At 40.0% G+C, this 22,831-nt stretch overlaps 1 protein-coding gene and 1 long non-coding RNA gene across 4 annotated transcripts in view; both read right to left on the reverse strand.

The window, feature by feature from the left end:
- The window catches only part of PRKN (parkin RBR E3 ubiquitin protein ligase), a 612,533-nt gene that overhangs the window by 462,034 nt on the left and 127,668 nt on the right, over window positions 1–22,831 (reverse strand). The window lies entirely within an intron of this gene.
- Window positions 938–6,107, reverse strand: LOC310841695. Its single transcript, XR_014562700.1, has 2 exons — window positions 6,060–6,107; window positions 938–1,133 (listed from the first exon to the last, which is right to left on the reverse strand). It is a non-coding gene; the product is annotated as an uncharacterized lncRNA (long non-coding RNA).

Here is a 22,831-nt window from a genome sequence, read left to right on the forward strand (position 1 = left end):
GAAATATATAATTGGATAAAGAAGCAAATGCACATACTTCAAGTGAAGATCGGGAGTAAAGACTGCTGATTAATGGGATCTCTGTGTGCGGAGCAATGGGCTGGGCAATAAATCAAGTGAAGACTCATCATTAAAAGACTGGTATGTCGGATTGAAATGGAAAGGGGGGGAGGAAAAAACTTTTCTTTTTTTGTCTTATGTGAGTACCCAATAATCCTCCCTCTGAGAGAGAAAGAATCGTTGCAAATTACTAATCACAAGCAGGAGATTAAGAACTGTTTGGAAATAAATTATTGATCGGGAATGGAAGGAAAGCTTTGTGACTCAGTTCCAAATGGAGATTTGTCAAGACAGGCCTGCCCACAGGAGGACAGGGGGAGGAGTACCGTGGTCATTGGAATGTGAATGTATGGTTATCGGAATGTGAATTTGACCTGGCAGGGCCCCCTGAGATACAGATTGGCAGGCCGGTGGAAATCAACGGACAGACTGTAGGAATGTTCTTTACGGAGGTGTGGAAATGGCATCTGTCCTTTATGAGATATGGTTCTTGGAGAGTGTAAAATCCACACAGGACATGTTTGTTTTCAACCCGCTTGTGAAGATTATCAGAGATCACAAAGAAAGGAACATATGATAACAACAAGAAGATGAGGAAAATAATAAAGAGACTATCTGGACAGAACTGGACAGAACTGTGAAATTAAATCAGCAGCAAGAGTGATGTTTGGATCCCTTTCGGAGTGTGAAGTATGGGTACCCCCAATAAAATTGTAATTTTATTGTATAATTTGGAACTAATGTGATTTGGAATTAATGTGATTTGATTGGCCTGTTAATAAAAATTATTTTTTTGAAAAAAAGAATGGCAGCATCCATGAACATTGGGAATGATGGAAAATCATATTTCTGTAAAACAATCCGTTAGCACATAAAGAAGAATAAACAAATAGTTTTATTATATTTTGTACTGGCATGAAATGTGGCAATCTCAGTGTCTGTTATCTCTGAATCTCCCATAAAATGTGTATTGCGTTCCCTCCCCCTCAGATGAGTGTTCCAGTTTGTGTTGCTTTCCTTTAGAAGTCATCAGTTGCTGCTGGGAAGGGCAGTGCTATTTTGACAACCATTCTCTACAGAGGAAACAAAATGAGGCTGGAAAAGCAAACAAGTATTTTGGACATACTGTCTGTACAGTTTCACATCACACAAAGCATTATTATCTTTTCAAAAGCTGTTTGCCTGATTTTTCTTGTTCTCCCTAAGAAAAACTACTGAGCTGCTTTGAAATTTCTCCATATAATGTAACCTTCTTATAAAGAAAAGAGTATTCACTCATTGTAGGCACTGTAATGAATGCCACCACTTTTTACATGCATAGAGAACATCACTCGATACCTTTTCAGCAGCTTTCTGTTACCAGATTTTTCTTGGAGTAACTGACTTCTTGCTTACACAAAAACGTAAAAGTATAAATTCAAGCAGACAGTCTTCCTGAGCTGCTGATTTCTCAGCAACAATTTTATGTCAACTTAGGAGATACCGTATTTTTTGCTCTATAAGACTCACTTTTTCCCTCCTAAAAAGTAAGGGGAAATGTGTATGCGTCTTATGGAGCGAATGTAGGCTGCGCAGCTATCCCAGAAGCCAGAACAGCAAGAGGGATTGCTGCTTTCACTGCACAGCGATCCCTCTTGCTGTTCTGGCTTCTGAGATTCAGAATCTTTTTTTTCCTGTTTTCCTCCTCCAAAAACTAGGTGCGTCTTGTGGTCTGGTGCGTCTTATAGAGCGAAAAATACGGTAATTCACAAGCAGTTGTATTGTTTTTTCCCCAAGCATAAATGATGGAGGAATCTTTCGTGATGCATTTTTTTAAAAGTTCCTATTTCAAATGCAACTTAACATAAACAGTTAAAATTATATAAACAGTGTCTGGTTGACCACTGTGGAAAACAGGCCTTTGGTCTAATCCAGCAATGAACTTCATATGTTGTTATAATTCCCCCAAATCCACCACAAAAACAAGTTTCAGGTTTTTGACATTAAATCCCCCGATCTTGCACTGGCTTGGACTACTTTTCATGAACATTGGGTAAAGTTGACCAGAGCAAATAGTGCAATTGCATGCATGCAAAATACATGCATGAACGATGATGTAAACAGATCTGACTATTATTCAGAACTGAGCCTTAACATTCTTTTAAAGGAAGGGTTGATGAAATGAACTGATTGGCCCTGAAGAAAGCCAAGAGAGGATAAATTACCCATGTAGCATTATTATAACGTAGTGCATTTTAGAGGCCAACCTAACTAACTGACCTAGCGGCTGAGAATTGTGATATTGCTATTTTACAACTCATCACTGCAATTAACATGATTGCTAATTACTTAATACCCCATCTTTCAGGGTAAGCTCTACTAAGGTGGTTTACAAAAAACAAAAACAAAAGATAAATGTCCATTTAAAATACAGTTAAAACAAAGCAGCTACAACAACAAACCTGAATAAAATCAATAAAGATTCAATAAAAAAGGCTGACCAAAACAAAAAGTCAATAGAGGTTTGTTTAAAATATACACCCTACATCATGTTTCTTCAAAACATAGCCTTAGGGACACATAACAGGACAGGGATTTGAGGCGAGACTTAACAACTCACACATAGAATGTATTCCTACCTGAACAAAAGTCCCAGCAGTGGCTTTTCATATTAAGAATACTCCTTCAACCTTAAAAACACTTTTTTACAAGTAAGTATAATAGCGGAAAGCAGGATTTTCCAAGCCATGCGGAGTTATCCAACTCAGACTTAGAGTTATCCATCCCTGCTTAGCATAGGGCAGGGATAAATTTGTTGCCCTCCATATATTGTTGGACTACAGTCTCCAGCATCCATGGCTATTGGCAGTGACAGCTGGGCCTGATGGGAGCTGGAGTTCAACAACATCTGGCAAGTCACAGGTTACCCACTCCTGGCTCAGAGAATAGAAACCTACTGTATTTACTTGAATTCAATGCACACATTTTTGGGGGTCAAATTATGTCGCAAAAATTAGGGTGCACATTAGATTTGATGGTGCCAGCAAATACTTCGTTGGTTTCAAGAATTTGAAAATTGAGGTGCGCATTAGATTTGATGTGCATTAGATTCACGTAAATATAGTATTATTTCTATAAGCCTCCCCAATTCGCTTTTCTATTGCAATCCTGAGCAATACTGACTTATTCAATGGCATCCTTCGGCGAGTGGCATGGATGGTAACATTTGGAGAACCACAGGTTCCCCACACACTGCCTTATACACCAGGAGGACAAAGGAAGCTTTCTTTTTAGTCAAGGCTGATCGCCGAAGAATTGATGCTTTTGAATTATGGTGCTGGAGGAAACTTTTGAGAGTCCCATGGACTGCAAGAAGATCAAACGTATCCATTCTTAAGGAAATCAGCCCTGAGTGCACATTGGAAGGACAGATCGTGAAGCTGAGGCTCCAGTACTTCGGCCACCTCATGAGAAGAGAAGACTCCCTGGAAAAGACCCTGATGTTGGGAAAGATGGAGGGCACAAGGAGAAAGGGACGACAGAGGACGAGATGGTTGGACAGTGTTCTCGAAGCTACAAACATGAGTCTGACCAAACTGCGGGAGGCAGTGGAAGACAGGAGTGCCTGGCATGCTCTGGTCCATGGGGTCACGAAGAGTCAGACATGACTAAACGATTAAACAACAAAGTATACCTTATTTTCTATTATGCTTCAATGTCTATTTAAATAACCTCTTTTATCTTTTCTACTACATAATGTGACAATGGTTTTAAACCTTCAGTGCCTGCCTATGAACTTAAATGTTCTTGTTTTACTACCATGTCGTGATACAAAGGTATTTTGGTTTGTAAGAGAAACTGAAGCATTTTCAAAGGCCTGAAGGGCTAAAAAGAAAGCTCATTTTGGGTGATGATAAGCGGTAACAGCTATTTAGGATCTTTAAAATTATTTCAATATTTTAAAGCAGGAAACATCTGAGACTGTACTTGCATTGAAGAACAAATGCTGTGCATGAAGGAGGTTTCAGGCTCAATCCCCAGCATCTCCAGACAGGGCTGGAAAGACTCAGGCAAAACCCTGGACAGCTGTTGTCAGGCAGTATGGACAGGACTGAGCTGGTTGGAGCAATGGTCTGACTCAGCACAAAGCAAATTCTTATGAATGAGGTTAGGAGAAATCCCTGCTTGACCTACAGTAAGCACCTGAATGCACAAGAATGTAGGGGGGGGAGCAAAAATGTAAAAGGAACTAAAACGGTCGACAGAATTTATTCTGTTGCCCTTCACACTAGCTCCCCAGGTTGCTTTAATAAATGTTCAAGCAATTAGGAAATAACAAACCAATACTGATTGAATCAGGGTCCACAGTCCATAAAGAATCTAAGCTGGGGAAACAGGTCTCACTTGGTATTTAATCTGCAAAGGATCTTGCTAACACCCTGGTCTAGAACTGGAGAATTAACATCTTAACACAAAGGTGAATTTTTGCAACCCACTTTTATTTCTCTGAGAATAATATGGGAACTCAAAAGTATTAACGTACAATCAAGTAAATTGTTGCCCTTGTCCTCATTACTCAAAGTAAAATATGGCCTGCATAAATTGGTTGCATTTCTGATTGAAAATAAGAAAGCTATCACATCACAGCAAATTCCTGTAAATCCAATTCAGAAGCCACTGAGCTGACATCAAAATGTTCTGATTAGAAATTGCTTACTGTAGAACTAAGTACGCTCTGCGGATTTGCCAGTAGTTTGGTTATGTACAGATAAAAATTTCCAGTTATATTAATCCTCCCAGACAGAATTCAATATTACATTTACAAAGCAAAGAATAAACTTCAGCTAGGATACAAACAATATTGTAAGTCCATCAGTATTTTTCATGCTAAACTTAAGGAAGCAAGTTTATTTTACAGCAGTCACATGACTAGTTCAAGCTCCAAAATCTTGAATCACCAGGAGTATAACTATTCCAGTATTGGGGAGAAAAGCATTAATCCATAAAATTGGCATAATAATTGTTTATTTCATCCAATGGAGATGATTTCTGTACTGAGTGGCATATTGGAGGCCTTACAGCAGAGGAAAAGAGGACTAGCAAAGACCACTGGAGGATATTTAGGTTGACCCAGGCCTTCTGTTATCCGCTCTAATGCATCTGATGCACAGAGCAAGTGATGATATTGTCATTCCTGTTGGGCATGCCATGCCATAATCTACTGGGTGTTTTTTTATGTTTATTAAGACCAGGGTCCAAAGGGTCACACATTGTCTTTCTGCTGCAGTTCTCCACCCCCATCTTGCAGCCAATTAAAGCCACCCAGGTGGTGAGGAGACCATCCAAAATGGCACTGCAAGAGGCACAAAATGAAAAATCATTCAAAACCACCGGTGCTTTGCACATGCCTACCAGTATGAATGCACTGTTATATTTTTACCACCTCATTGTATTGATCAATGAGTGATATTCACTTTGTGACCCTTTGATAAAGGAAGGCATTTGCTGGTAGAACAGAGGAGGCATGTTCTGCCACCACCCCTCACAGTCCCCCATCCTTCCCCTATATTTGCTCCAGACGGTTCCCCAATCCTCCAGAACAGATTTTGGGAGGCAGGGGAAGGGAGATTGCTACAACTTGCCTCTCTCCCTATTCCACTGACAGGTACCTTCCATCTGTGGAGGTACACCAGCTACATATGACCTTCCATCTTAAAATCAAGATAGCAAACTTACTACAGCTCCAATTCTACACACACTGAATTGGGAGTAGCCTCCACTGAATTCAATGTGGCTTACTTCCGAGTTGGCATATACAGAATTGTAAATACCATTAAGCCGTCAGCAGAGGAACATTAAAACTGAAGCAATGAGTAGCTTTACTGCTTTACAAATAACTGAAAATGGGTTTGGGGAAAAATGAATAATTCTAGATCAGCAGTATCTAGTTTGAAAAAAGCTTATTGTTTTATGCAATACAGTTCCCCAAAACTATGCTGCTGATTTGAATGTGACCTTACCATAATTCATCATCTGTATCAGCATCCTGAATGAAGAAGATAACCAACCTTATTTTACAAGTAATGGAAATGTGTGTTTATAACATGCCAGCACCTGAAAGGGAAAATATTAACAGCATTCAAAATATTTATTTTCCAGCAGCTTCCAAGCTGTATGATACGGATTAGTCATGGCACTTTACTTTAATCACAAAACTTCTCAGGCCTCTCTTCGCACAGCATTTCAGTGAGTCTGAATGTGGCCCTCACCCATCCCCTCCCAACACTTACTGCAACTGCTTGACCCTGCAGTAATGTAAATAACTCTGGTTGGTCAAAAGTCCCATCACCTATATATTTATTAATATGTCTCTTTGTCCTCCAGGAGTGAGAGGCCTGAATTCATCTTCATATCAAAAATCAAAAGGGTAGAGGTCATACATTCTATTAAAGGTTTTATTTTCAAAAAGAGAGATCCTGTTTTAAAAGATAATCCTTGGTAAATAACATTTTAGCTACCATGCATATGGTACACAAGCAAGCCTGCACGAATCTCTTTTATTTATTTTACTTCTAAAAGTGCTTCATCATGATTTTGCCACAAGGCACCTACACCAAATATACAATTTCTAAAATCTAAATCAAGCACACATGGCAGGCAGGAAAACGACATATAGAATAATTTAAAGAACAAGCAAAAGCAATAGAACCATCCATTTCAGCACTTTAGTTCTAAATAACTGATAAAATTAGATAAGTCTCTATCCTAAGAGAGCCAGTGTGGTGTAGTGGTTAAGAGCGGTAGACTCCTAATCTGGGGAACTGGGTTCGCGTCTCCGCTCCTCCACATGCAGCTGCTGGGTGACCTTGGGCCAGTCACACTTCTTTGAAGTCTCTCAGCCCCACTCACCTCACAGAGTGTTAGTTGTGGGGGAGGAAGGGAAAGGAGAATGTTAGCCGCTTTGAGACTCCTTAAAGGGAGTGAAAGGCGGGATATCAAATCCAAACTCCTCTTCTTCTTCTTCATCCTGCTTGTGACCAGTGGGAAACAAGATGCTGGACTAGATAGGTCTTTGGTTTAATACTCCCCTTGTATTTCCACACAGCACCTGAATTCTTATACAGTGGTACCTCGGGTTAAGAAGTTAATTCGTTCTGCAGGTCCGTTCTTAACTTGAAACTGTTCTTAACCTGAGGTACCACTTTAGCTAATGGGGCCTCCCGCTACCACCGCACCACCGCCTCACGATTTCTGTTTTCATCCTGAAGCAAAGTTCTTAACCCGAGGTACTATTTCTGAGTTATCAGAGTCTGTAACCTGAAGCATCTGTACCCTGAAGCGTCTGTAACCCACTGTAACAAGGTGGTATGAAGGACTTCCTTGGGCAACTGGTTCCAAAGTTGCATTGCCACCACTGAGTAGGTCTTGCTCGGAGTTCCATACGGTTTTGCAACATGCAATGAAATAACTCTTCGCACAGCCTATGAATGACGAATGGACTCCATTTGGTTACATTTTGAGACCCCAGATTTCTATAAATGAACAAGTGGCTCCAAGATTCCTATGAGAACAGACAGATGAAATATCTTCCAGGAAACAATAGCAGTCTAAGAGTTCTGTGGCAGCTTCTTTCCCTGCAACTGACTTCCTTTCAGATAGATGAGCCTCAGGTAAATGGTGATCATGAAGGAATGCCAAAACATTTTAAAGGCCAATTTCAATGCTACTTATATAGTGGCTGGTTCCAAATCCTGTGCAAGATTCTGTCTCAATAGATGTAATTTTGAAACATGCTACACATGGGAAGCAGGGGATTACATCTAGGAGATTTGCTGCCTAAGATGTTTCTGATCTAGATTAAAGTACTTCTTGATTTTATAATACTGCATTGGTAATGGTAAAATTCTCCTCACCATTTAGCAGGTCAATACAGAAGTTGACCAGTTGTCTGAGTAGCTGCAAGTGCATCAAAATATTTATGTATATTCACCCAATGAGTGACTGCAAGAGGAGCCATCTGATTCCAATGAGTTACACTGCTAAGAGGCACTGTAAGGGTATTTGAACCCCTGTACCAGACCCATCAGACAAATTGTATTCCCAATTAGTATGGAACAATAACCACATACAATGATTTGTAATTTTTATCTGGTAAAAAAACAGCACAATATAAAAATGGCATGTACTTTTTATCTTAGTTGAATTGTCTATTAAGAAAGAAATAGGAATGAAAGACATCCCCACCCCTAAAAAAGGTAGTGACAATAATCCCCAGGTATTCATCCCTGTCATTATTGCAATCTGAAAATTCACAGTTTGTAAAATGACCAGCCAAACATTCCCAGAGAGGCAATCTCACACTGCAGCTGACAGCTCAACTGGCTGCTTCTACACTTTAGAATATATAGCCAGGGTTATTTTCTTATATTTGCAAGATAAGAGTGATATCAACTCCATTTATGAATGAGATTGAAAATAGTCCTATGGGAACTGAAATATTTGAAGATGCAGACCAAACATGGAAAACAAATAAAGAGATAAGTCACGCTATTGAATATGATGAACTGCATGCAGAGGAGATAGATAAGATACACAGCTGAGAAAATAAGTGAACTGGGCAAGGAAAACACAACAGGCAAATTAATATGTGGGTATCTGAGTACTGGGTTTATGCTTAGGATAACATAAGCCTAACACATAAGTAGAGGAAAGATGCATTTTGCTGTTCCTTTTACATCTATGTTTACATCTATGTTAACTGATGCCTAGGTTGTTTTCCAGATGATATACCTTTCCTCTATCCCATTCCTCTTTGAAAATAAAACAGGGAGAAATTCAGATATCCACAGTTCAGCCCACTGTTACGTACCACACACCCTCCCATCATATCCCAAATTCTGAAATAGCCAGAAAGGAATAACTGTGTGAACTGGGGGTGTGGTGGGGTTAGCTAATTTAATCTCCACATTTTCTGTGTGCCAGGTAGAGAAAGAAAAGTTCTGGGCAGTGGATGAATTGTGGTGGTTCCCCCCCCCACCCGTCTGCTTTTTTAGTGGTCTCAGAGTGGCATCAGGGGAAAGGAATCACCAGCCCTTGGGTCAATTGTGACACTCTCCACAGGCCATACCTGATCTCTATAGACTCAATTCACACCACACTTGAGTGGTTTTACAGGGTTGGAATCTGTCCTTGAATCTGTTCCTCTTGCTTTATCTGGATGGCGGGTGGAGGGGTGTGGAAGTGTCTGCAGATCTACCTAAAATTTTACCTCTGTCCCCAGTCACAGCTGGCAGGCAGCTCCAGGAAGCATTGTACACCAGAGAATGTGGGAAAAGGCCCCCCACTCCTGCTTTGCCAGACTGGAGAAAAAGTAAACTTGCTTATAGAGCAGGTTTAGCATTACTACCATAAAATAAGAGCCAAAACTAGTTTACAGTGCTTGCAGTACTGTTGCTGGGGAAATAAGCATATCCAGCAGCATCAGGGATAAGGTACAACAGAATAGGGCTTGCTGTTATCTTGCCCTTAACCCCTTAACCCCCCTCCCCTCTTTCTTCTTAACAAGTGCTGTTGCTTTTGCTGCCACTACATAGCTCTATAACTGTCCAATTCATATCTCTGGCCCAGCTGTAGAACACATTCCTCCTTCCTTCTCCACCACCTCCCAGTGGAAAAGGTACCTGCAACAATGTAGGAAAAGGGAGAAAGGGACATGTCTGCAAGTTGCCCCTGTACAGCCACACTGCATGCATGGGTGTTCCAGGGGCTGTTGCTCAGGTGCATGTGGTGCCATTCTGAGAATGCTCCCTCCTCCTGCTGCTGCTTGCTTTTATACCAACAGTTAGGACGTGCATCCATTCCTCCCCAGCAAAAGAGAGAAATAAGTGGAGAATGTGTGCTTAACTTACATTTGCATTGCATTCTCTACTCTGCATCTCAATACAATGTGGAATCCCTGTTATCTCCTGAACACAGGCTGCTTCACTGTTTTGGAGGGCAAAATAGAGCATTGACACTAACTGATAGTTGGTTCCTATCTCATACACCTCCTGTCCGTATTAACTTAGTATTCTTAGTCTGAAGTTCAAAGGTTCTCAGGAATGGGGAGAGGTAAACATTTCCTGTCTTTGTTCTACTGAGGATTCTTGACAAGACCCCCTAACCCCTGGAGATCTCCCATGACTGTACACCTGCTGGTGTAGCTATAAGGCATCCAAGCCTCTGAAGCCCAGGGCTAATAGTCAACTCACATGCTCTCTAGAGAACTAATACCTTTCATCATAAATCTGAAGCTGCCTAGCAAAAGGGCTACGTTTGGGTGCAGAGGGTTAATACTCAAATGCTACTGCATATAGCTGGCTTTTAAAAAGTGTACATCTCTCTCTCTCTTTATGAAAGTGCACTTGTACTGCTCAGCAGCTTATATTATCACCTCCTCTCTAGGGAAAAAGTTTCAGTGATCAACTTTCCATATCCAGTAAGGATCATATGTGTGTGTGTGTGTGTGTGTGTGTGTGTGTACACAGTACATCAAACCAGCTTCTGCTAAGTACATGTCACTTGCATTGGTTTTCTCCACCGTCCACAAAATGGAAAGCTGGGCCTTCATGAGAAAATTGATAAATGCCAGCTTTTAAAATGTAATAGCCTGACAACCTTCAGTTTGATGAAAATTAAAAAAAATAAAATAAGCAGCTAACATTGTAAAAATACTTTTCATCATAAGTGAAATATTCTCGTCAGAAACTTTGGCATGCCATCCGGTTCTTTAGATACCAGCTATAAAATAAAACCATTTGTCTTTTTAGCTGGACAGGAATGCCCTTCAGAGAATGGCAAAACTATTGCTTATAAACATTACTCATATACCTTAATGTTATTTTCTTAATATCTGCTGGTTTTGTGCTCAGTATGTCTAAGGGGGAGGGGAACCCAGAACTCCAGCTTGTTTCTATAAAAGCAAACATTTAGGACCATTGTTACCTTATTTGTCTGAACACCATATTCCAAGCACTGAAAGCCCCACTGATTTTAATGGAATTCACTTTCAAGAACATGCTTTTGATTAAGCTATCACTCAAACGTTTGTGTCTCTCATGTAAAAAAAAAGTGACAAATTATCAATATTAAGATAAGAAATATTAATATATAAGGATAAATTACTATATATTGATACAAATCCAGTCTGTCTTGGTAGTAAATATATTTATATGGCAAGAGAACATGTCAGCTACATTCATGTTTGGAGAAATATATTATTTCTAGACTGGCTGGACATATTACTGCACTCCTCCAAGTATAGCTACAAAGTCTACTACCCAACTCTGATAAGCTCCTTTTAATACCAAGGAATTATAGTGGAATGAGACAAAGTGAATCTGATTTTTGTAAAGGAATTAATGCTAAATATTCCCATTTTTCTTTATAGTGGGACTTTGTGTTAGTAATGCCAAAAGTCTGCCAGGCTCTGCAATTTCACATTTTCATTTCTTTCCTCAAACACTTACAGTTTTAATAAGGTTTCATTTTTATTGCAGTGCCACTTATTAGCCATGATGGGAATAACTGTAAGGAGATTTCCCTCCCAATTCCTTGTTTAATGGGCTGGGTGGTTGGGATTGGGGTGGGAGACTGACTGGATGAGTCAGAGGATCAGGGATGGTTTACACAAAAGCTTTTTATCCATCCCACTAGCTCAAAGACCTACTACAAGGGTAATAATCACCTCAGTCATATGGGCAGCAATCATAACTAACATTATGAAGCTCTGCATGCCTAAAGAGGTCTGCATTCCATGTGGCCAGACAATTAAAATCTGTGAAATCTTGTAACACCCTCCAGACACAGGTTCAGCCAAACCCAATCCAGAGAAGAGGATATAGAAACACTTTCCTGTTTCAGTAGTGTGAATTATCTGTTTTACTGTCATAATTTATATCATGTAATTATGATGAGGGATATTAAATGCTGGGCTTTTAAAGGCTGTAATATGTTGCTGATATGATCAACCGTTTGCAGTAGATACTGTAAGACTGATTTTTTAATAAACATTTAAAATATTTTTCTGCTTATTGGATATAAATGTGAGTTTGGTGCCATTAGAAACACTTCTACTTACACATATTTATAACACAAGCTTCTGGATATGAATGGCAAAGACAGACTGCCTACAATAATTGTTTATACCCCCGTAACTTCTATTTTTCAGTTTTGTCAGGGGACCCTGATTATATTGTTGGCATTCCTGTTAAATATGGAACAAAATAGTAAAAGGTACAGGAGAAGGTTTAAGAAAACAGGTTCATTCAGCTTATTAGTACAGGGAACAAACACTCCTGCCCACACTTTAAGATCTGCTATGAAGGTTCTTCTGGTGTGCCCACCTATTAAGTCAGTAAGGTGGGTGGTGGCCCCACACCTATGGAACTCCCTGCAACTGGACTTGTATGAAATTTCTACATTGCAAACCTTTGGGAAGACCACAAAGAACTATTTACCTCCCCCCTGGTCTTCCAAGATTGATGTTTATTAGTGGGGTGATGGTAGCTGAATTATGTTCCTTTCTGGGTGTGAGTGTGTAAATGCTGTTACATGGTAGTATATAGTTTTACATTTTGGTACTATTCTTTTTATATTTCATTATTTTTGAATGTAAGCCACCTTGCACAGGCACCTTCCCAGAAATACATCCCCAAAATCTTATTGGTATCTTATTGCATCTTATTGGTAGCGGTAGTCATGACTGCTGCAAAGTACACATTGAGGAAGCGATGGTGAGTGATTGGCCTCCACCTGTCTAAAGTATACTGTTGCCATGGCCACCACATCCCTTTACATGCTTCTTTTTATCCAGGTTGACAACTGGTAGGCCAACCACTCAGAAGGACCTGATTTGCTCTTATTGCCTCCACTAATCCTCACAATATTAGCTCTTCTTAGCAACTTAGGAATGGAAGGTCATTTTTCAAACAGTCTCTCCATCTGATTCATATTTGCTGTGCTTTAATGGAAACATGTTACAAGAACTCATACTTGATTTTACAACAGCAGAACAGAAGTTCCACACTAATGCATCTAAAAGCATGTTTACTCAGCTGTCAATATGGTAGTCTGATCTTTATCCATTAAATTTATTTACTTTGTCCTCAAACTCAGTTCCATTCATATCCAGCCAATCATAAACTCTAAAAGGCTTGGTTCTGTGCCAATGGAACACGAACAGGTACATGTCTCACCAACAACCATTAATAAGTCAGCATTTGCAAATTGGGAACCAGCAGGCAAGGACTTGAGACTTCAAAGTGAGCTCTCAAAATATCCTATCGCATAATAACACACAAGGAAAAGAAATACCCACTCTCAGCACCTTATCTTGGAAGTTCACATTGGTTAGACGGTGACCTTTAAAGGATTACCTTAACACACAGGGAAATCAGTCCCTCTCTGATGTATTCTGAAATTTGTAATAAAAAAACCGATGCATGACTGATGTTTAAGTTAGGAAGGGGGAAAGGCGAGGAAGGGAGGGGAAGAAAAAGAAAGGCAGCTTAAATTTCTCCTAACATAAGCTGAAGCTCAGATATAAAGCCATTTGACTTTCAAAGGCCACAACTATGATAGCTGACTGCCAATTTGCAGTTTCCAATGTAACACTCTTACTCCATAAACTAGGGCAACAGAGAATACATCTTTCAAGTCCTAAGTCATTTCCCCCCCATGTATTCATTTGTTTTGCTAGCATGAAAAAGCAGAGATGGGATTCACATTCATCGTCTTCTCCTCCCCACAAATGTACATTTATATTGTTGGCAAAAAAAGGAACATAAAGGAAATAATGATTTAAATGATACATTTAGAAGCAATCACTGACACTTTCTCCTCCCTGCCATGCACAGGTGTGGAGCGTGGGGGTTGATCGGTGATGCAGGCTGTCTTTCTTTTGACAAAAGGAAAATGTTTCTCATCATAAAGACATCTCTACCTCTCCATCAGTCATTTATGCATTATTTTCCATGCTACATTATTTGAGGATCAGGGAGAAGTGAATCTAAAGCTATTTTTGTGTGTGCACATTAAACAAAAAGATTTCATTTTCCATTTCTTTTGTGAAGTTGGTTTTTTCCTCCCATCTTGTTTTGTTCCAGATAACTTTGTTATGGTACTGGCTACCAACTTTTTCATTAAAGGTGAACCAAAAACTACCTTTCCCAAGACTGCCACCCATCCTCTGTCACAGTTCAAGCTGTCAGATTGTTCCTTCATAGTTAACACAGAATAGCACCTTGGTGCTTTCTAATGGCTACTATATAAAATAAGAACTCTCGTCAAAACTCGGAAGGGGTATAACATAAGCAAAGTTAGTAGGAGTCTTTCTCAACTGATATTCTGCTAGAGTCCTTACTGGGCTTGAAGAAAAGAGGTCTTTGTTTATTCAAGGCCTCACACCACGGTGCTGTCGATAATTCCAATACCTGAATTTTATGGTCAGAAACTAGGTTTAAGTGGGTCCAACATATTCTGACAAGCATTGTTCCTCATTCTTAATTGGTAATGCAGGCTATGTGCAGCTTTCTAGCTCTTGCCAAGCATTTTGGCTAGTTTCTATTCCAGACTTGGTTTTGTATCTTTATTTCTCACATCTAACCACTATTGCAATTATTCCTTGTGCTTTTTAAGGAAGTATCCAGGCAGTGGAAGATCTTGGGGTCTCAAATTTCAGTGACGTTCTGTGCAATGCCAAAATTTGATGCCCCCTCTCTCACCTTCCATTCTACATAATAGTTGTGGTGACCCCTGTAGTGCTCCATGCCCAAACTAGTCACACACCCCTAAATCCACCTCTGATCCAGGAAGTGACTGGAGATTATATCTTTGCAATACTGGACTGGTCTGATCCAAGTATGAACCTATTTGTTTACAAATCTCTGAATTTCACGTGTCTCACACTTTCCTTTCCTTCTCAGTCTTTGACATCCTACTCTAGCCCATCTTGTCTGCCTATTGCAAAACTTTTAAAAAAACTGGCTTAGGTAAACTAGGCATAGGTAAACATTCCCCAATTTCTCTCAAAAAGAAATGTCCACCCCACCACACACAGAGCATTCAATTTTGTGAGAATTCAACAGGAATGTTCCCAAAATGTGTCACAAGCTAAGAGAAAGAGAGAGGAGAAAATAAGACAGACATACGCACCCCTTTGTTTGTAGGTGTGTGTGCAACCAGCAGTAGAAGTCCATCTCACTAGCTAGTTAGGTCTCTAGCTGCTGATGCTTTGAACATGCTCATAAATGTAATTTTCTGCCAAGATTATTACTAAACAACAACTCCCACAATCCTGGAAGGAAAAGACATTCCTGATCACGTTCAAAGCATCATTTCTACTTCAGCAGCTTTATGATTTATGTTGCAAATGTAATGAGTTGTATTAAACTAAGTCCTGTTCACAGTATATCCATTGAACCTATCTTGATCATGGCTATTAACATCAATGGGCTTACTCTGAGTAGGACTAGAGTTGAATACCACCCAATGTCTATAACTCTGAAGTTTCTGTGTCAGTTTTCAGTCTATGAGATTAATACTCATATACTCCATTTCCAAGCAAAATAAAAAATATTGGGGAAGCCTCAATTCTCTTCACATTCAGCATGAGGCAAGAAGGGGGCAGAAGTCGATGTATAAAGTATATGTGTGAGAGAGGGAGGGCGGGTATTCAGCCAGCTGCCATGTCTTAAATGTTGATATCCAAGCAATACTGGAAGATTTCCATTTCCCTTGTTTTGATTCATACATTTAACATCAAAATTCCCACATGGCATTTAGCATGCACAGCTGTCTCTGACTTCAGATAGGATTTCAGAATATACAGTAGATGCCTATAAAATATTCTGCATTACTTTCACAGTCATCCAGGGTGACATTTATTTATGGTATTTTGTTGCTGCTCTGAATAACTAGATAGAGGCGGCCTATTTATTTTTGATCGATGAGATATGAACCCAGCTTCTGGGAATCTTTGGCACTTCAGGACCAATTTGCAGTGAGGGTAAGAGGTAACTGTTGCTCATCTACAACAATGAAAGTGGGGGCAGGCCATGGAAAGGAGCATTGCTGGAGCACTGCACTATGTTCCAGCTTTACTGTATTGTCTCCTAATGTTTATTCCATCTTATATTATGCGATCTTATTTCACAGCTTGCCTGGGGGGGAGGGGGAGATACATTTTTAAAGTACTTTTTATATTAAAAAAGCACTGACTCATGGGCTTTAGGGAATTCACAGGCGCTAAATATAGGGAAATCTATAAGGATCTCATTTGCCTAAACATACAGACAGATCAATTTCAAGTGATGAAGACAGGGGGAAACAAGTGGAAAGGGGGTGGCAAAATGAGAGATAGAGAGAGGAAGGGAGTAGGTGATCAAGAGAGGAAGGGTGGTTCTTTGTCCACCACTCACTTCAGATCTGTCAATCACTGGCTTTCCCCCTCCTGTCACTGGCATGCAACCCCTAATGATGACTCCCAAGGGATAATAAGATTCCCCATGTTGGCTGTAGCTGTTTACTCATACTTAAATACTATTGGTTAGTGTGCACCTTACTTCCAAATAAGTGTGCTCAATAATACAGCCCTGTACAGTGGTACCTCGAGTTACAAACACCTCAGGTTACAAACGCTTCAGGTTACAAACTCTGCTAACCTGGAAGAGTTACCTCGAGTTGAGAACTTTGCCCCAGGATGAGAAAGGAAATCATGTGCTGGCAGTGCAGCAGCAGCAAGAGGCTCCATTAGCGAAAGCACGCCTCTAGTTAAGAACAGTTTCAGGATAAGAACGGACCTCCGGAACGAATTAAGTTCGTAACTAAAGGTACCATTGTAATTCCGTTCATTGTTGTTTCATGAAGGTCTGTAGCATTAAGGTGTGTAATATACTCTGCCATCACTGCTCTCTCTCTCACACACACACACACATACAAACAAAAGCCCTTCTCCTTCACAAGCACTGTTTTAATGCCCCTATTCCAATAGGATTTATATGCAGTATAATGAAAGGACGTGTGTGTGTGAGTGAGTGAGAGAGAGAGAGAGAGAGAGAGAGAGAGAGAAAGAGAGAGAGAGAGAGAAGTTGCTTACTGATTAGCAACGGTCAACAGAAACATGTGGATGGTATCCAACTAACGCATACTGCAAGGATTCATGCTCCCCCTCCCCCTGTGTGCACCTCTAGGAGGGGGGAAAGTTCCTTGCACCGACAGGACATGGCTACCAGCCTAGGATAGGTTGAACTGTTGAAGAAGAAAAGTTCTAGGACTAGGTAAACAGGACGTTGGACTAGATGACCCTCGTTGTCCCTTCCAGCCCTACAATTCCATGATTCGAAACTGGAGTCAAATAACAAGTCAGGCATATATAAAACCACAGATAGTAATTTTAGCCTACATATGGAAGAATTTACTGGTTCAAATTCAGTGTTATTATCCAGCTATAAGAACAGGTGAATTGGTCTCACGTTCAAGTTCAACCATTGATTTCCTAAGGAAAATCACTGGCCACAGATCCTAATCTGCCTTGGCTCCCTGCAAAAATTTCTCCTACATTCTTGAGGAGGATTTTCCACATCATTTTCCTTTCGTTTTATAATCTGGTAAGAGCCCAGGGAAGTGCCAAACACCTCTGATAAAAAAAAATAAAAAATGATTTGCCTTATATAAAAAATTGGGCTTCCCTTTAAGTTCCTCAGATGTGTCACCTACAAATTTGCTTTATGCAATATGTTGGTGGAACCTCTTGGTATAGCTGAAAGCAGCATTTAGCTAAAGCACACATTTATAATTGGATATAAAACTTTTATGGGGATGAGAAGATAAAATTTCACACACAAAAAGGATGGCATAAGCTGAACAGATAAAGCAAAAGCATTTGACATTTTAACTAGACAAAAATCCAGTCCTCACCACACATTTACACATAAGGGGGGGAAAGGAGAGCAATCAATAAAAAAATAACAAATAATACACAGTGGCAGAACTAAGAAAAGTGAAAAATGTTAACTTATGTAGAACTATATATACAGGAAAGAACTGCAAAAAATACATAAACTCGGTCCCATAGAAAGGATAAAATTCTACCTTTGTCAATATCTGCTTAGAACAGCCTCCTGTGTTTTAGAAACTATCCTTCATATATGCTTTGCTATAGAACACTCTATAAAATACTGAAGCATGAAGCAAGCTTTCGCAAAACAGCACACAGATTTTCTCCACATTTCTATTTACATTTTAAATAGCCTGGTATAAACTCCTTATTCGATAGCTGTCAAATCAGAACAATCTATTATGAATGAATGTGAAATTTTATAAAAGCATCCGCGTCCCCCCTAAGAAACACTTCAAAGAAAGATTTAGTTAAATCCAATAAGCAGGATTGCATGAAGATGTCAATCAATAGGTGGTCCAATGTATCTATCCACATTTTTCAAATACTGAAGTGTCCTTGTAATGGATGGAGTCTCCCACTCCTCCCCTTCCCGCCCCCCCAATCAAATGCTCTTATCTAACAAGAGTCTGGGTGGCTTTGTGTAGAAACATTTTCAAAGTATGTACACAGTAGCTTCATAGTAACACTTAAATACCAAATTCAATTTCACAGCATATTTGTTAACTGCACCTCTTTTTGCCCACAAATCACACTGTCTCATGCATGAAAACATATGGGATGGAAAACAAAAAGAGTCCAAACAAAGCCAGTTAGAAAATATATCTATTCTATTTCATTAACAACAACGAAAACAACAGTGGGAATTGTACTGACAGAAGCCTCTTTTTGGAACAAACTGTATAAAAGGAGAGGGCTAGTCATTCTTAAATGTTTAGAAGTTGAAAAATGGGTTGGATATTTTTGCTCAACAGTGTTTGGAATTAAAACAGTACTGAAACTTGGTTCATTTGGTACTCTGCATATGCCTTAAAACAATGCCTTTATTCCAGTTTTGGTCTGAGCAAGGACTGCAGTTCCATTGAAAATAATCAGAAGAAGCTACAGTAATTTAAGCTAAGCTTCCTCCTGTGGATGAAGCTCAAGGGGTGATTGAGGTTCAGGGTTGCCATTATGTTCGATTTCCCATCTAACTCTTGGGTTATGCCCACAAAGGTAGCACTTGTCAACAGAATTTGCCCTCAGTGTCTAATGCAAATGTAAACACCATGCCCTTTCTGCAGTTCTTTTGACTTTGTTTTCCTTCACTGTAACAAAGTTTCACTTTGTTAAATGCATAATCCAACATGGACTCATTTAATCCATGTGAAACCTGAGTATTAAGCAGTAACCATTTTTGACAATGGCACACGTTTAACATTTCATCATGGTGGCTGGTACCTAAAGAGACATTTGAGCAAATGTAAAGGCAACCTTCCATTTCCATCCGTCTCCTCTATTCACTGCAGTCCCCCACACCTTCGCAAAGCTGCTCCTGAGGATTGGTGGAACAATATAGGATGCAGTGCAGGAGAGTGCAAGTGGGTGGGGGACTGGCAACAACTGGGGGCTCACCTTGCACAAGTAGCAGTGCTTTTTGCTTTGCAAAACAGCTTTGGATACAAGCAATTATCATAAGTGCTAACTTTCATTCCAAGTGAGCAAAATGCTGTACTCATCTGTACTAACTTAACACTTTCTCACACATACGGAACCATTTTCCAGTGGTACTTTCTCCTCTGTGGTTGTGATGTGTATTAAAATATCATAACCAGGTTGGGATGCTGAATTGCATGGTGGTTTATCACTTGATTTGCACCAAGCCAACAGATTCTGCCCACATGTTTGCAAATCCAAACACCACAGCCAAATGAAGTATCCAAAGGATTCCTATGTGGCTTAGGGTGTGCATAAAAGGGTCTTTAGTTGTAGGAAGAAATTTACTATTTCACTCACTGTTACTCTCAGGATTCCAGGAACTAAAGTTCCATACTGTGTCCAAGCCTGCAGGGAATTTGGCCTTAACATCAGCCTGATGAAGATCAACATCCTGAGTTAAGACGTCGCCAGCATTCCACACATCAGCACTGGTGATCACATACTTATGGTGGTAGATGACTTTGTCTACCTGAGTTCCACCATAACCGGGAACCTCTCCATCAATGCTGAACTGGACAAGCGTATTACTATGGCAGCTATGGCAATGGCTTGCCACTCCAAAAAGGGTTTGGGAGAATGTGATGCTAGCATCCAATATCAAGGTGAAGGTCTACCAGGCTTGCATGCTGAGCGCACTGCTTTATGGAAGTGAGTCATGGGTAACTTACAACCACCAGGAGTGATGCCTCAGCATCTTCAACATGCAGTGCAGAAGGTAGATTTTTGGTATCACATGGCAGGACTGAGTCTGAAACGTGTGCTCTCCCAAGCCCACATTCCCAGCATGTTCACACTTTTTTCTCAGCAACATCCACACTGGCTTGGTCATACACACAGAATGGGAGATTGCAGGATCCTCAAGGACATGATCTACAGGGAGCCGCCAGGCTTGTAGGCAGACTAACTCTGCATTTCTAATGTCTGCAAATGTGGTTGGCAGTATAGGAATCCCTTGCAGAAGATCACAGTACCTGGAGACAGACAGTCAGATCATGTATCCACAGCAGTGACTAGTGGAAGAATGACTACTGGGAGGAGCACAGAGAGAAGAAATGTTGTGGCTTGCCTGAAGCAGCACAACTGGAGGCCTTCATCCGCCCCAGCTGCAAGAAAACAAGTCTCTCCCATACTGTTCTCTACAGGCACAGCAGGTGTGTCATCTTCCAACAGTTTGACTTCACCCCCAAAAGCACACTCCTCCATTGTCTCCCAAGACAGAAAGAATCTCAGGATTCTAATAACTAAAATTTGTGTAGCGGAGAGTGGTAACTATCAACAATAACTAAAATTTCATATTAACATATTGACAGGCCCTGCTTCAATTTGGCATTAGCCAGAAGTTTTGAAACGACACTTTTCCCTGTTCCTTCTTATCAGTATCTAAGAAGTAAACATCAAGAATTTCTGTTGAATTCCTGTTCATTAAGCCACTCAAATGTGCAGTGTCTGGTAGTGTAAAAATATAACACTGCAAAAGAGAAGAAAAAATGATGTTCTTATAACAACAGTGGAAAGAAAGGAATTATCACACCGATTTTTATAGCGAGATAACATGGATTCTGAGTTTTGGCAAACAAATAATAATCATGCATGTACCTCCCATAGGGATTGTTCTGTGAGGAGAAAGTTTACAAATAGGATCAGCCCTAAGAACTAGGGAAATGGATGCTAGGAAAATAGCACATACCCCAAATTAACTCTAGTGTTCCTCACATTTTTCAGTTTGAAGTTTAATGGTAAATTAAGTACTAATAAGGAGAATGCAAATAAAGATTGTTCCAGGTATTGCTGCCATGTTACTATTATTTGTTAAGATAAAAAAACCGTATAGAAAAATAAGTAGGTCAAGGAAACTGGACTACTAGTGTTCAGAATATGCAAGCATGTGAGAATTTCAGAGTACTTCAAATCATATTACAGAACTTTAAAATATAATATGCCAATTCTCATTTTCTGATAAACGTTTTGGAAAGCCATAAAATCCCTGAGGAACATTCAACTTTTCATCATATACAATACTTCATACTTTAACTTCTGCTGCATTTTTAGGAACATACTGAGTATAATTTATAGGTATCTTTTTAATCAGCTAAGTACACTTGGTTGTCTTTCATTTTTACAGCTTTCATTGTTCTAGCTTAAAACATGAACATTGAGAGCAATAAAAATAGAAGAAAAGCCATTAATGAAATTGATTTCTTTTTGCTGCAGCTTCTCTTCTCATATTAGTTCAATTTCTTAATATCTTCTTTGATGTCTTAGGCCTCCCTGTCAAATAGATGTCTGAATGTTAATGAGAGAAAGTAACTGCATTTTTTGCTTTTGCCAACCTAACCCTTAGCACTTTATTTGCTTTCTGGCCCACCATAAAGGGGTGGGCTTTTTATTGCAAAAGAATGGAAGCAACCCCTAATATAGTTTTTGTTATTAATAGTTTATTAAAATTTTCTTCCTCTCGGTCACACCCTTTACCACCCCCTGACAAATCCAACAACCCCTTTTTTGCAACAATATCCATATACCTGCTATTCTTCCATTCATCTAACCAAATAGTTAAATAATGGTTGACTAGTTATATAAAGAATTAAGCAAACAACAATTAAAAATTAGAAAAATCATCGCAAATAAATAAACAAATGGTTTGATTATATGTCTTCTTAAGTAAGGGGAAATGTCTGCGCGTCTTATGAAGCGAATGATGCATGGAAGAGGGATGGACGGGAGCCATGGCTCCGCTTCCTTCCCTCCTCTGTGGCTTTAAAGCAGCAAAGCTGGTCAGGAGCCACTTACACAGATGTAAAGCAAGCACAGCAGGAGCCGTGTAATCCCTCCGCCCCCGTGCTCAGCTGCCCCATTGGGATGGGTGGGTGGGTGTGCCACCCCCTTGGGATGACGCTCGCATGGGTGACGTCCCACATCCCCACAGGCGACCTGCCACCACACAAGACCCTCCCTCTGCCAATGGTCTTGCTGGGACAGTAGTGCCTTTCTTTGCAGAAGTGTTAAATTTGAAGGGTGACTGTGGTTTGGTCCTTGTGCTGTGTACAAAGGTGTGAATTAGGTAGGTTTGACTTTAAATGGGAATTGAATGAGATTTCTCCCTCATTCCTCCCTCATATGAAAGCCCCCAGAGCTTTTTGCAACAAAAAAAAGAAAGTC

This window comes from Podarcis gaigeae (genome assembly GCF_964106915.1).
Source record: "Podarcis gaigeae genome assembly, chromosome: 3".
NCBI lineage: Eukaryota > Metazoa > Chordata > Lepidosauria > Squamata > Lacertidae > Podarcis > Podarcis gaigeae.